Raw genomic sequence first — 14,534 nt, 5'->3', positions numbered from 1 at the left:
TAAAGAAAAGGATAAATCCAACCCCTTTGCAATAATCGCTTGTTTCTGTGCATTCTTGATGGCACTAAGAACTTGGAAATGCCGCATATCTATCTGTGCCATGTCTTATATGTCTACTGTCTCAACCCTGATTGGTTGATATGTTAATGGTCCAATGACTTTATCCAGTCAATTTGTGCACAGGGCTCTAGTGTGTGCTCTGATATTGTGTTGTGTAGACAGTAATGATGACACACCACAAATGGGTTTGCACCACAAGTTATAGACCATGCACTATGGATCATCAAGATAGGGCCCTAAGGTTTTCCTTGATGATTAGAAGACTGTACACATTTGTTATGGCTCTTCTCACATGGGTGAGATGTAGAGCTAGTCTTCTGTAATAATTCCATCTTCTTGGTCACAGTGAAGCACAGGTTCAACCTTCGTGTTCGACACAATATAAGAAGTTTGAGAAGAAACGGTGTCACAGATAAAGTCCACTGCGACCTTGACCTCACACAAATACAGTCAGTTTGATGTTTGGACCTCGGCATATAAGCTAACTTTTAATGCGAGTAGTGTATTTATAGCAAGTATGATATACACTTTTGTAGTACTGTGAGTGTGAATTAACGATTGACATGCTTATGTAGTGTGTGTGTGTGTGTGTGCGTGTGTGTGTGTATGTGTGTGTGTGCGTGCGTGTGTGCGCGCTGACCTGAGCGCTCTCTCCAGTTTACAGTCAGCTCTATCCTTGGCTCATTCTGTTCTGTATCTGCATAAGATGTTCCTTTTACTGCAGGCAACTGAGGAAAATCTGACAAATTCAAAGAAACAGAAGGACAACTTGGCATGATCATGGATTAACACAATGCAATGACAACAGTCATTTCTGATGTTCTGTGGGTTTAATCAAAGTAACACAGCTTGACATTTACTGTCCAATGTAACTGGAGGCACTTTGTGCTTCCAGTTCAATTCAATTTATTTATATAACACCAAATCACAACATAAAGTCACCCCAAGGTGACTTAAAGTCAACAACATAAGTCACCCCAAGGTGACTTATGTTGTGTGTAATGTCTAACTGTACCAACTTAAAAACAGAATTGCAAATGCAAAAATCCTCGTGGTGCTAATTCGTATTACTATCCCTTGGATTGACTGAGAAATTGTCGTAAGGTTTCTGTATCACCTTGTCATGTTTTTGTTTATTCTAAGCATTTATCACTTCAGTGCTAACCAACATTTTCATAACAGTAGAAATTTAAGTAGTACTAAGTTGTATATAGGCCTTGAAGCCTGTTGGTGCCAGTCTTTATCTCTGGATTCTGTAGTGTGCAGCAGATGAGGGTGTATGACTCTGCCTGGATAGACACCAGTCCAACACAGGTTACTTTCACAGCCAAGTCTGGTACTCATTTACCGCTGGGTGGGCTGGGACAATGCAAATAGACAAGTCGGTGATGGGATTCAAAATCAGTTCCACATATTGGCAGGCCAGCTCATTATCCAATAGTTTAAAAGGCTTGAATAATAAATGTATTATAATCCACTTTCTGTCCAATATTTCAAAGTGCTTTAATTTAAATGATTTCATTGATTTTGTGAAGCACTTTGTCATATTCAGGGTCACGAGGGGTTGCTGGAGCCTATCTAGCAGCCACGGAGTGAAGGCTGAGATACAGCCCGGACAGGCTACCAGTCTATCACAGGGCCAACACACAGAAATGTAAACACGTTAAATCTCTCTTTCGCACCTGTGGCCAATTCAGAGTTTACAATTCATCTAACATGCCTGTCTTTGAAAGCTGGAGCAGCCGGAGCAGCCAGAGAGAATCCACATAAACTGGGAGAACATGCAACTCCACATAGAAAGGAACATGGGGGAAGTGGAAATTTCCTGTATATTCGTATTGTCAAGTGTGTCGGTAGCATGGCCTAAGCAGCGAGTCACCCCATTGAGTCTGGTCTGCTTGAGGTTTCTTCCTCAAATCATCAGAGGGAGTTTTTCCTTACCACTGTTGCCCGTGTGCTTACTCTAGAGGTTGGTAGGTTAGACCTTACTTGTGTGAAGCGCTTTGTTGTCATTGGCACTATATAAATTGAAAAATAAATTGAAATTGAAGTGGTCCAAGGACCTTCTTGTTGTGAGGCAACAGTACTCACCACTAGAACAGAACCTTTGTCATTGCACATATATGCATACAACGAAATGTCCTCTGCATTTAACCATCCTAATTACAGTTAGAGCACAATCTAACCACTAGGAGCAGTGGCCAGCCACAGTCCAACCCCCGGGGACCAACTCCAGATGCAGACACTGCCTTGGTCAGGGCAGAGAAATAAGAATTTTTTTTTTTTTTTGATTGTGGGGTGAAAACCGGAATGCCGGAGGAAACCCACACAGACACGGGGAGAACATGCAAAGTCCACACAGAAAGGCTGGAAATCAATTCCACAACCTTCTTGCTGTGAGGCATCAGTGCTAAGGGCCCGGTCCCACTGGGGAGAGGATTAAGTACGCATGAATTGAGTATACAAATTGCGGGCATTCGTTGTCATCCGCAACAAAATTGGCCAAAAATGACAAATGTCTTGGTATGAATTACGGATATATTAATAATGTATAGCGAATATATGACGAAAAATCACGGATGTATAACGCATGTATTGAGAATACATCACACACGTGTGCCGGCAACAGCGGTTGTATTGCGCATGCATGGCATCTGCATTGCGGTCATCACAGAAGCGCACTCGGGCCTGTCGGCGTTACTATTCACACCAACACCACAGCCTCCGGAGCAATTGCTGGACTTGGACACATTGATTCGTATGTTGTTGGATGGCAGTCTTTGGGGATCCATAACTACATCTACATAACTACAGCTGGACTGGCAGTGACTGGCAGGTATGTCGATTTAGTTTGTGATGTGGACATGATAGACACGCTATATATCCGTTTTACACACTGTCCCAGTCCACTGCTAAGCCACAGTACCCCGCCAGTTGTGGATAACGGTGGATATACAGTGCATAGATTGAGTATGTATTGTGTATGTAAGGCGGATGTTATCCGCAACCAAAATTTTGTGCAGCTCAAAAATCCTGGCAACGGAAATACGTGCCTCTGCGGATACTTGCGGACATGTGCGGATGTCGGCCGACTCGTACAAGCATGTTTTACGGATATTGTGGATGTTTGGCGAATATGAACCAATTTTGTGCACAATTCATATGCAAATCTTCCTAAACGCCAGTGGGACAGGGCCCTAACCACTAAACCATCGTACCACCCCTTCCACACTTCTCTCCTTAATCCTCATCACTTCTGTATCTTTCACCAACATGGTCACTGAGGTCTGCTCCAATCACCACTCTTTCATGCTTGGGTGAACTCTCTACCACCTCATCTAACTTATTCTAGATATCTTATTTCTCCTTCAGATCACAACCTTTCTGTGGGGCATATGCACTGCTATCATTCATCATTCATTCATTTAATCATCTTAATCATTCATTTTGTATGTCCACTTATTCTACTTAGGGGTCACACTGGAGCTGAAGCCTATCCCAGTGGTCACTGGACACCAGGCAGGGTATACCCTGGATAGGCCACTGGTCTACAGCAGGGCCACATAAAGACAGACAAATGCATTCACATGCTCACTCATACCTATGGTCAATTTAAAGTTTCTACTTCACCTAACCTGCATGTCTTTGGAAGTGGATGGAAACTGGAGCACCCAGAGAAAACGCACGCATGCATGGAGAGAACATGTAACCTTTACACAGAACGGGCCTTTCAGCTACCACCAGTTGTTTGTCAGTAACGACTCACCGATTATTGCCTCGTTTTTTGCTTAAAACGGCCTTGTTTCTGCTTAACTGACCAGGTTTTACCTTGTCATCTGATTAACTATCAGATGACAAGATCACTGTGGGTGAAGAGACTCAGTCTCAGACGTGCTGCTGAGCTCCGAAATGACGCATGCGCAGTGAAGGCAGGGCGGACCGTTTGGTCTGTGACATCAGATCACAAATGTGACATGTACCTTGTTTCCACGTGTATACTGGACAAATTTACTTTGTCTACTTTTGCAGCCCACACATACCATTCATGGAACAATGTGGACCTGGCATGCTGCTTTAAGGGCAAGATATAAACATATCTTACAAAAAGTGGCTAAGTGTGAACTTTGACCAGAAGATTTGACATGGTTATGGTGCATTCATGTTGATAATGCTTATTTGGCTTATTAATACCAAAAACAAGATAAACTATTTATTCTTGTGTTTATCTGTGGATTGCAAATCAGCTTTAGAGGTGCACACCACTACCTCCTGAATCAGGCTGTGTGGAATAATGCTATTAATTATTCTAACTCGATACAGTATAGAACATGGGACAATAAAATGAAAATTTAAATAATCAAATTGTGCAATAAATATCTTAACACTTAGAAAACAGAGGTAAAATTCCAGCATCTGTGGGGGGTGGGGGGTTGAGAAGTGGTAGGTGTTGAGGCAGATTATTTTATGTTACAGAGGTCTCAAACAAGTTCTGTCAGTCATAAATTCTGCTGAAAACAGGAGAAAATCTAGGACACATCCATTTCAGGAGAAGAAAAATCAGCATGATGCAGCTGTGTCGCAAGGTATGTACTCATTATTTGTTACTTAGTTTGTCTAGTCTGGTTTACACTTGAATGTTTTTTTTAACACACAGTCAGCTGTTTTTGTGGGTGCGCTCTAACTGGCACAACCAGAAAAACGGCTGACTGTAAATCTCTTCAAAATAAGGAAAATATTAATTATGTGCCCCCCACGGTGGCCCAGTAGGGAGGGTAGCGAGAATTGTATACTCGACAAGGTGTGAGTTTTAAGCAGTGGTGGGCACAGCTAACCAAAAAGTTAGCTTTGATAACCATTAATCCGATAACTGAAAAGTTATCTTTTATGACACTAAACCAATAAACTACTAAAACAATTATCTTTATTACAGATAACCGATAACTTTTAGCACTGATTCAGACACGGCCACATCAGATTACACTGTCGGCTTCTGATAAACCAGTTTCACTTTAAGCGCCGCAGGGTCTGCTGGGTAAATTCAAGGATCAGAAACACAAAAAGAATGCATGAAAAATGAATGAATAAAAAATTAAACCCCAAACACAGTCATCATCTTTCAAAAGCAGTAAAACACAGTATTAGAAGTCACAGTTTATCTCGGTATTAGATACACTGTCATTTATGAACTAAAAGCTGATGCTTTTTCACACGCTTTGAACGCTGCGGCTTAAATAACCGAAATACATCCATTAATGCATTGATTGGCAGAGTAAAAGAGATGTAGTAAATACAAATTCTTACCTGTAAGTTTCAGTGGGGTTCATTAAATTCTGAAGAAATAATCCACGTAAAGCATCCTGATGATCCAAAACAATGTCTTAAGAAAAGTCCCTCTGTAACACAGCTGCGCTGTGAGATCTCCTCTCTCCCACTGAGTCTTGGCGATTAAATAATGCTGTCAGCCACAAAGAAATAAAATAATGTTAAAATTAGTCTGTTTTGTTTCTGCGTCGAGCAGACGGTAACGCTCACTGTAATGTCCAAAGTGAACCTGAACTACACTACTCACAGTGCTCTGTGCGTCGACCGGCCAATCACGTTTTTTGCACTTGATGACGTTATCAGCAAGCGACAGCCACAAACACACAACACATGGTCTAAAATGTTTGATTTTAGGGTTTACAAATGTTTTGGACCATTAAACATTGCTCACTTTACCAGCAAAATAATGTTAGCAGACTGAAAGTGATCGTAACTAAATTTATCAGAAGATAATTGGTCCGTTGATTGTTTTAAAAGTTATCTGAAAAGCTAATCCGCTAGCAAAAACATTAGCTTTAATAATTATCGGTTATCGGATTCACTGAACTGTGCCCACCACTTGTTTTAAGTGTTAATTTAAACACTGTGAAATGAAAATGTTTGTCAACAACAAACCTTTCTGCAAAGTTGGAGCACAATAAGCAAAGGTTCTTCGTTAGTCTATGAATGCACAATAAGGCAGGACCTGAGAACACAGGGCTCATGCCAGCACGTAAGGCTCAACATGTTCACGGGATAAAGGGCTGAACAACCATTTAGTAGTGTACGTGCCAGAAGCAATACTTTGAAATCTGCCCCCATAGGAACAGGGAGTGATGGGAGACCAAGGCTGGAGTATCATGATTGAATTTTCCAGTTCTGGTCACAACTCTAATAGCTGCATTATGAATCATTTGAAGACTTCTTATACTACTGTAATGTCAACCAGAGAATAAATCATTACAGTAGCCAATTCTAGAAGACACAAAGGCCTGAACCAGAACCTCTGCATCAGCCATAGGCAGGATCAATTTGATCATTACAACATTACACAGGTCAAAAAGTCACTTGTCACTAGTCATTTGTCTAATATGCAGGTCAAAAGATTAAGACTGCTCAAAAACAATCACGCTCAATTTAATTTTCAATTTATTTCAATTTCATAGTTTATATAGCACCAAATCACAACAATGCTGCCTCAAGGAGCTTCACACAAGTAAGGTCTAACCTTACCAACCCCTAGAGCAAGCACACAGGTGACAATGGTGAGGAAAAACTCTGTCTGATGATACTGTGAAAGAAACCTCAAGCAGACCAGACTCAGAGGGGTGACCCTCTGCTTAGGCCATTCTAATAGTTACAAGATTTTGCAAAGTTTTACAAAACAGAACATAACACAACAAAAGATGAATTTGATGAGAAGTCCATACAGGTGTTCAGTCCACAGGCAGGGGTCATCCATCATGCCATTCACACCTAGATTTTTAGCTCAAAAGTAGAAAATTAGGTGACGTTCAAGTATTCTATACTAATCTTCTTCAGTACTTGTTTTATTGGCTTACTGCATGCTCTAGGAAGAATTCAGGAATGTTTCCACCACATGAAACTGGGATCATCAGTCTCAAGACACAAACAAACAGAGAAACAAAAAGTGTCCAGAGAGCACATACCTTTGCCTAAGTACATAGTGTTAAGTACATATTTTACCCCTTGGTTCCATAAAGAGAAACCAGAGGCAGAAGAAAAAATATAGGAATCATGAGCTTTGGGTAATAACCGAAATAACAAGATCGCAGATGCAAGTGGCAGAAATGAGGTTCCTCCATTGGGTATCTGGGTTTACCCTCGGGGACAGGGTCAGAACCTTGAATATCTGGGAGAGACCCAGTGTCGCAGACCTAACTGTTCGCCTCGCCCTACCTGCACTGCGCAAGTGCCATTTCGGAGCTCTGAGACAGATTGTCTTCACCCAAAGAGATCAAATGGATTAATGGGATTATTAACCATTAGATGACAAGTTAAAACCTCTTAAATCATTCTAAAGTCAGTTTAAGCAGAAACGAGGCGATACTTGGTGACAGTTTGAAATGGCCGATGCACAGTGAATGCATCAGCTAGCAGCTCGTGTAGCTGCAGTGCTCTGATCGCTTCCTTCGTCTTTTATGATGAAATAATGCTGAATTTATGTGGGAATGATTGTTGTACAAAAGCTTCAGATATGTCGCTGAGACAGATGATGACTGGAGTGTAGTTTTAAGCAGAAACAAGTTGATAATCTGTGAACCGCGGCTAATGACGTATGCCCAGTGAAGGCAGGGTGGACCGATTTTTAGGGTGGACCATTCGGTCGGCGATACCGGGTGAGTGTCGCTGCTTATCCACAACAAAAGAAACCAACTGAGGTGGTTTGGGCATCTGGTGAGGATGACCCCTGGATCTCTCATTCTGAGATGGCATTCCCAGATGGCTTGGGAATGCCTTGAGAATCCCCCCTCCCCCGCAAGAGTTAGAGGAATTAGCCAAGGACTGGGAAGTGTGGGATGAGGTGCTTGGTCTGCTGCCACAGGGACCTGGATGAGTGACAGAGAATGAATGAATGAATGAAAGTACCATTAAATAGAAATAGATCTTTTTTCACATTACAAGATATATTTGATATCTTGTAATGTCAATACCTGATATTTTTCATGGGGTCTACATATTAATTTTGAAGAAATTAGTTGGAATTGGCAAAATCGTCCTTTCTTGCCATGTTTAAGAAAAAAAAAATCCCTTTATCTGGATCTGCGTCCAAAGTTAATGATTTCCTCCTTAGGTCATAACCCACTTTTCACCTAAGTTACAAAAAATGAGTTCAGTAATTTTTGCATAATCCTGCTAAAAGAGACAAGCAGCACTGAAAACATTGCCTTCTTGCATATTTAATAAAGTTGAGAATCATTTTGTAAGTGGCAGCATTTGGAGCCGTTGAACAGGTGATGTGAAAACAATGATGTTTGCTGAAAGCTGGGCGAGTTGTGCAATGGCAGAGACAATAAGCAGACATAAGCAGTTAGAGAGTACTCTGTCGCAAGGAGTCAATAATAACGGGACTGCGGCTGAGGTGACCCTCAGGCTCTGATTGAACGTCGCAAAGAGTCTGCCCAGAGGCTTCGCAACAGGTGACAGACATTAGCAATCAACACAGTCAGTGACTCAGGTTGGTCAGTGGTGCCCCAGAGAAGGCAGAAAGAAGAGGTTTTCCCACACAACACACAACAGCAGTCATTAGAAACCTTGTCTGACAATGTGACTAAACAGATACTCGTCATACAGGAAAAGTTTTTCTAACTCTCCCCAATGGATGTTATTTTTAGTAAGTAAAATAAAAATTGTTATATATTTTTTATTATCTGTCATACAGCAGTCAGGATTGTCACTATGGCTTTGTTAATACTGAATGTTTCGTTATTCTTAGCCAAATGGCACCAAACCACATTGAAATACAGTAATACAATGCAAAAAAAAAAAAAAAAGTATAAATATTTTGATGCTATTGTGCTGAGAATGTTCAGGTAGCGATGGGCTTGTTAATCCTGATGGGTGTGAGTCTGAGGCCTGCTGAGAAAACCTAGGCCTAGCTGTTAGCACAGTACCTGATTCTGGGGCTGCCGGGCCTGCCAGGGCGTCCTCTGAAGCCGCTTCGCTCCTCTGGATTATCCGATCGGCTCTCCTGCAGTGCAGTCTGCAACTGAAAAATCTTTGCTCCTGGATGTTCAGCTATTGAACCACAGAAGGAGGCAGTGCAGAGAGAGGAGGAGAAAAATCAATCCAGTACATAGAGCCTATCGGCTTTGTGCAGCCAAGCTGCTCACTGCATGGCGGAGCCTCAGATGCACCATTGCTTTTCTGCTCAGAATTCTCAGAATTAAAGCCACCCAACCCATGGTGCCGTCCATCATGATAAGGCTATTTTACTGCCTCAAGGAATTTTATTCCTCATATGAGAGGCGAAGCATACAACCAGATTTTTAGAAACACTTGTTTTAAAGGAGATGCTTCACATTTATGTGGCAAATAAGACATTTATTGAGATTAGAGAAATTCAGTTTTTATTGGGAACAAGCCCAGGTGATCAACACCTGCTTGAAGACGAGTAAAGAACAACTGACGTGTTTGAGGAGTCATACCATTTAAAAAGTCCACAAGAATTTGACCTAATAGTTTGTGTTCTTTAAAAGAATTACCAATGAAATCATTTGATAAGAATTGTCTGATTATGTTAGATAAACAATGTGGGGAAAACAGAAAGAAAAAACAACTAATCTTATAAGTAAAATATTACAGCAAATTTACTGGCAAAAAAAAGGACAAACACAGATAAATGGAGCAAGCACACTGGAAAACTGCACACTGCACATCTAAACAAATGCAGTAATCTTAATCCCTGTCTTCTTTTTAGTATAAATAGATTATCTCATGCTTTCTAAGGGAGGTCCTTAATTTTGGAATTAAGGTTAATGTCACCTACCGTATCTTGATAAGAAATGTTATAATTTTTAAAACTTTTATCAGTTTTAACTACATCAAAGTTGGTCTGTGAAACATCCACCTAAAGGCTATAGAAGCCTTATTTAAGACTGTAATCAGATTACTAGTGGTTTTACTAGTACGGATGTGTATCCTAACGTCTTATATATAAAATTCACTTGCTGCACTTGCAGCCAAATTTGCTTGTTTTAAGTGGAAGCATTCTTGTATATAGAAAGACAGGATTTAAATTTGACATGGCATTTTTTGCAGTGTGGGAAAAAATGATCTGACCAGTAACTACACCCCAGTATAAACGGTTCACTAATTAGTCCAACCTCACTTTGCTATATTCCATGAGAGGAAGGGATAGAGTCAGGGGGAGCGATAGAGAGACAGAGAGAGAAGGGGAAGAGGAGGGAACATGTTAGAAGGAGAGGGACGACAGGAAAAGAAAGACCACCAGACTTAGCTTCATGCAGACAGTAGCTTTCATCCCGCGTGGCTTTCGCTGCTGCAGAATCTTCATTCCAAAGCGAATGCACCATACAAGATGGAGATCCAGAATGGAGCCGTTATTTAAAACAAGATTTCAGCATCTGCAGACATTCTGGTGAATATTCCACATAATCATCTAAGCCATGGAAGACCCCCACCCCCCCAAAAAATGTTTGTGCCGCTGAATGTTTCTGCCACTCATGTTAAGTCAAACAGAAGAGCTTGGCGGGTATTCCTGGATTAAAAAACACCGATTATGCAGAAATCCATTTCACGGAATCGCGTAAAACATGTCTCATCCGTTAGCAGTTTCTCGCGGTGTGCGATAACACTGGTCTTGCTTTCTTTCTCTCACAATCGCTCCCTCTCTCTCAATTCTCTCCTGCTAAACTGATCAATACTTCATTTAAATCCTGACATTAGCACATAACTACTGGAAAAAACGAGCGCAAGAATAAACACAAATGAGCTCCTCATAATTGATATACAACAGCGGTTTTAATACAGAGGGCTGAAAGAGTTCTTAAAAATAAAATGTGGAAAAACAAAGGTAAAAGTGCACGCACGAGTGTGAGGGCGAGGGCTGTACTGCTGTTTTGATTTGAGCTCTTGAGCCTCACACTAATCAATACACATTTAAATCCAGGCTGAGGAGCCATATCACAATATCTCATCAGAAAAAGGCAAACATGCAATCCCAATTATCATCTCAAATGATGAATGTAGACGAGACTCAAGTTGGATGCTGATGGCGCCATTTTTCATATTTATTCAGCAGAATTTTTACATTAGCACACATAATTGCCTAATATATATGCACACTCACACTTTTATCTATTCACATAATTCACAATGAGCCCAATCAATACTGGTCTCTCCATACTCTGTGCTCATAAAGTGTGTTTGCATTAGACCGTAATAAGCTGTGCAGAACACCCTGACAAGCCTACGCAATTTCCTGGTGCCTGTTCGTCATTAATCCTGGATATTTACCTGAGCAATGTGGGATCTATAGGCCTGGAGAGAGATCAGGTTGTCTTCCAATTTCTGGATGGTCTCATCTCTGCGGAGATAACCGGAAAGAAGCTGATCAGGTCGAGTTTTCTCCATTGTGAACACGGGGGAAGAGAAGCGAAGACAAGAGAGACGAGAGATGAGGATAGACGGGCAGAGTGTAAACCTAACACTGGGCGAGAAGTGGTGGAAATGGAGCCGAAAGCAATGGCTCGTGGGAACATGCGCCAATGTCGACCAATGAGCAATTAGGCAGACAAGGCTAAAGTTATTGATCAGGGGTTCAAGCTCTGTTCTGAGGGCTAACTAGCATGCCTGAGGTCGTGAGACAGTTGCTACAGCTTTGAACGGGGGAAGGATGTGCAGGAGAATGAGGGAGGAGGTGCAGAGATCCTTCTCTGCTCAGGTGGGTCCTGGACGTTACACCTTCACCTGCTATTGATTGCTGTTGATTAAATTAATAACACAGACGAGTTACTAATTTCAATTAAATTTTATTTATACAGTGCCAACTCACAGCACAAGTCACCCCAAGGTGCTTTATGAGGGCAAGGTCCAAATCAATGAACCTGCAGCAATAAGGTGACCAGTCTTCAGGCCACGAATAGCCAAGTGGCCTCTGTGTGTGTATAGAGGGTTTTCAATCACGTGACCAATTTGCTGCAGGACAGGTGCCGTCTCCATTCTGGATTACAAGGAGGCTGGCGCGTGATAGAAAAATGGAGAGAAACTGGGAAGAGCTCAAATTTGCCGTTTGGTATGCTTATGTATTTTGGGTGAAGGATGAATACTGCAAAAACAGAAAGTTAATAGGACTAATATTTTAGCTAACATTAGCAAACAACAGTGAACAATGGATGTTTTGCTGCAATGCACCATGGGAGTTTGTGGTTTTAAATGTTGTTATTGTGGTTCTTGTTAGTTTAACCCCCAACCACCCACCTCATTTTGGCTTGTCAGTATCTCACTAATAAAAGTGACATTTCCCATCAATGGGATATACAGTGAGGAAAATAAGTATTTGAACACCCTTCGATTTTGCAAGTTCTCCTACTTAGAAATCATGGAGGGGGTCTGAAATTTTCAACTTAGGTGCATGTCCACTGTGAGAGACATAATCTAAAAAAATAAAAATAAAAATCCGGAAATCACAATGTATGATTTTTTTTAATAATTTATTTGTAAGTTACTGCTGCAAATAAGTATTTGATCCCCTACCAACCAGCAAGAATTCTGGCTCACACAGACCTGTTAATTTTTCTTAAAGAAGCCCTCTTATTCTGCACTCTTTACCTGTATTAATTGCACCTGTTTGAACTTGTTACCTGTATAAAAGACACCTGTTCACACACTCAATCAATCACACTCCAACCTGTTCACCATAGCCAAGACCAAAGAGTTGTCTAAGGACACCAGGGACAAACTGTAGACCTGCACAAGGCTGGGATGGACTACAGGACAACAGGCAAGCAGCTTGGTAGAAGACAACAACTGTTATGATTATTTATTAGAAAGTGGAAGAAACACAAGATGACTGTCAGTCTCCCTCGGTCTGGAATTCCATGAAAGATCTCACTTTGTGGCGTAAGGATGATTCTGAGAAAGCTCAGAACTACACAGGAGGAGCTGGTCAATGACCTGAAGACAGCTGGGACCACAGTCACAAAGATTATATTAGTAACACATGATGCTGTCATGGTTTAAAATCCTGCAGGGCAGCAACGTCCCCCTGCTCAAGCCACCACATGTCCAGGCCCATTTGAAGTTCACCAGTGACCATCTGGATGATCCAGAGGAGGCATGGGAGAAGGTCATGTGGTCAGACAAGACCAGAATAGAGCTTTTTGGAATCAACTCCACTTACCATGTTTAGAGGATGAGAACAACCCCAAGAAAACCATCCCAACCGTGAAGCATGGTGGTAGAAACATCATACTCTGGGGGTGCTCTTCTGCAAAGGGGACAGGACGACTGCACAGTATTGAAGGGAGGATGGATGGGGTCATGTATTGGGAGATTTTGGCAAACAACCTCCTTCCCTTAGTAAGAGCATTGAAGATGGGTCATGGCTGGGTCTTCCAGCATGACAATGACCCCAAACACACAGCCAGGGCAACTAAGGAGGGGCTCCATAAGAAGCATTTCAAGGTCCTGGAGTGGCCTGGCCAGTCTCCAGACCTGAACTCAAAAGAAAATATTTTGAGGGAGCTAGAGAAGATCTGTATGGAGGAGTGGACCAAAATCCCTGCAGCAGTGTGTGCAAACCTGGTGAAAAACTACAGGAAACGTTTGATCTCTGTAATTGCAAACAAAGGCTACTGTACCAAATATTAACATTGATTTTCACAGGTGTTGAAATACTTATTTTTTTTTAGATTATGTCTCTCACAGTGGACATGCACCTAAGATGGAAATTTCAGACCCCTCCATGATTTCTAAGTGGGAGAACTTGCAAAATCGCTGGGTGTTCAAATACTTATTTTCCTCACTGTACAGGCTTAGAAAGGGTTAAGAGTGTTGTTAGTGTTATTGATTTATTGTGTTTTTGTAGTTCAGTTGGTTTAGTCAGTTTAGTTAAGTGTCATGTTGCTGTTACCATGAATGAGAAGTGTAGTGCGTTTGATGTCTCTGTTTGTGGGTGTGTAAAAACAGAAGCACCTGCTTGCAGCATAATGCAGAAAAGACAAAAAGCTCTGTGTGCGTGTGTATAACTTTGCTCATGGACAAAGTGGGGAGAGCTCACATTTGCCGTTTGGTATGCTTATGTATTTTGGGTCAAGGATAAACGCCACAAAAACACAACATTGAAAGGAATAATATTTTTGGAGAAACTACGGATGTTAGCAAAGAACAAAGAACAATGCACATTGATAATTACATTCTGGACTCACATGCGATTCCAGCAGCGGGCAGTGGTGGGCACAGATAACCCAAAAATTTACTTCGATAACAGATAATCAGATAACTGAAAAGTTATCTTTGATAAAGATAAACCGATAAACCACCCAAAAATGTATCGGAAGTTACAAATAACCGATAACCGATAAATTCCAGTATTGTCTCTGGTACATTTGCAACTACTAACAAGCTGAATTTGAGTTTTAACACCACGATCGCTTTTGGAAGCATCAAAAGCGACGAAAGACCCAAAC

The 14,534-nt window shown here is 41.4% G+C and overlaps 1 long non-coding RNA gene across 1 annotated transcript; it reads right to left on the bottom strand.

The window, feature by feature from the left end:
- Window positions 1-771: 771 nt before the first annotated feature.
- LOC117502669 lies at window positions 772-10,531 on the bottom strand. Its single transcript, XR_004558379.1, has 3 exons — window positions 10,331-10,531; window positions 8,997-9,120; window positions 772-799 (listed from the first exon to the last, which is right to left on the bottom strand). It is a non-coding gene; the product is annotated as an uncharacterized LOC117502669 (long non-coding RNA).
- Window positions 10,532-14,534: the final 4,003 nt, after the last annotated feature.

This window comes from Thalassophryne amazonica, chromosome 2 (genome assembly GCF_902500255.1).
Source record: "Thalassophryne amazonica chromosome 2, fThaAma1.1, whole genome shotgun sequence".
NCBI lineage: Eukaryota > Metazoa > Chordata > Actinopteri > Batrachoidiformes > Batrachoididae > Thalassophryne > Thalassophryne amazonica.
This window is presented reverse-complemented; position numbering and strand designations above follow the sequence as displayed.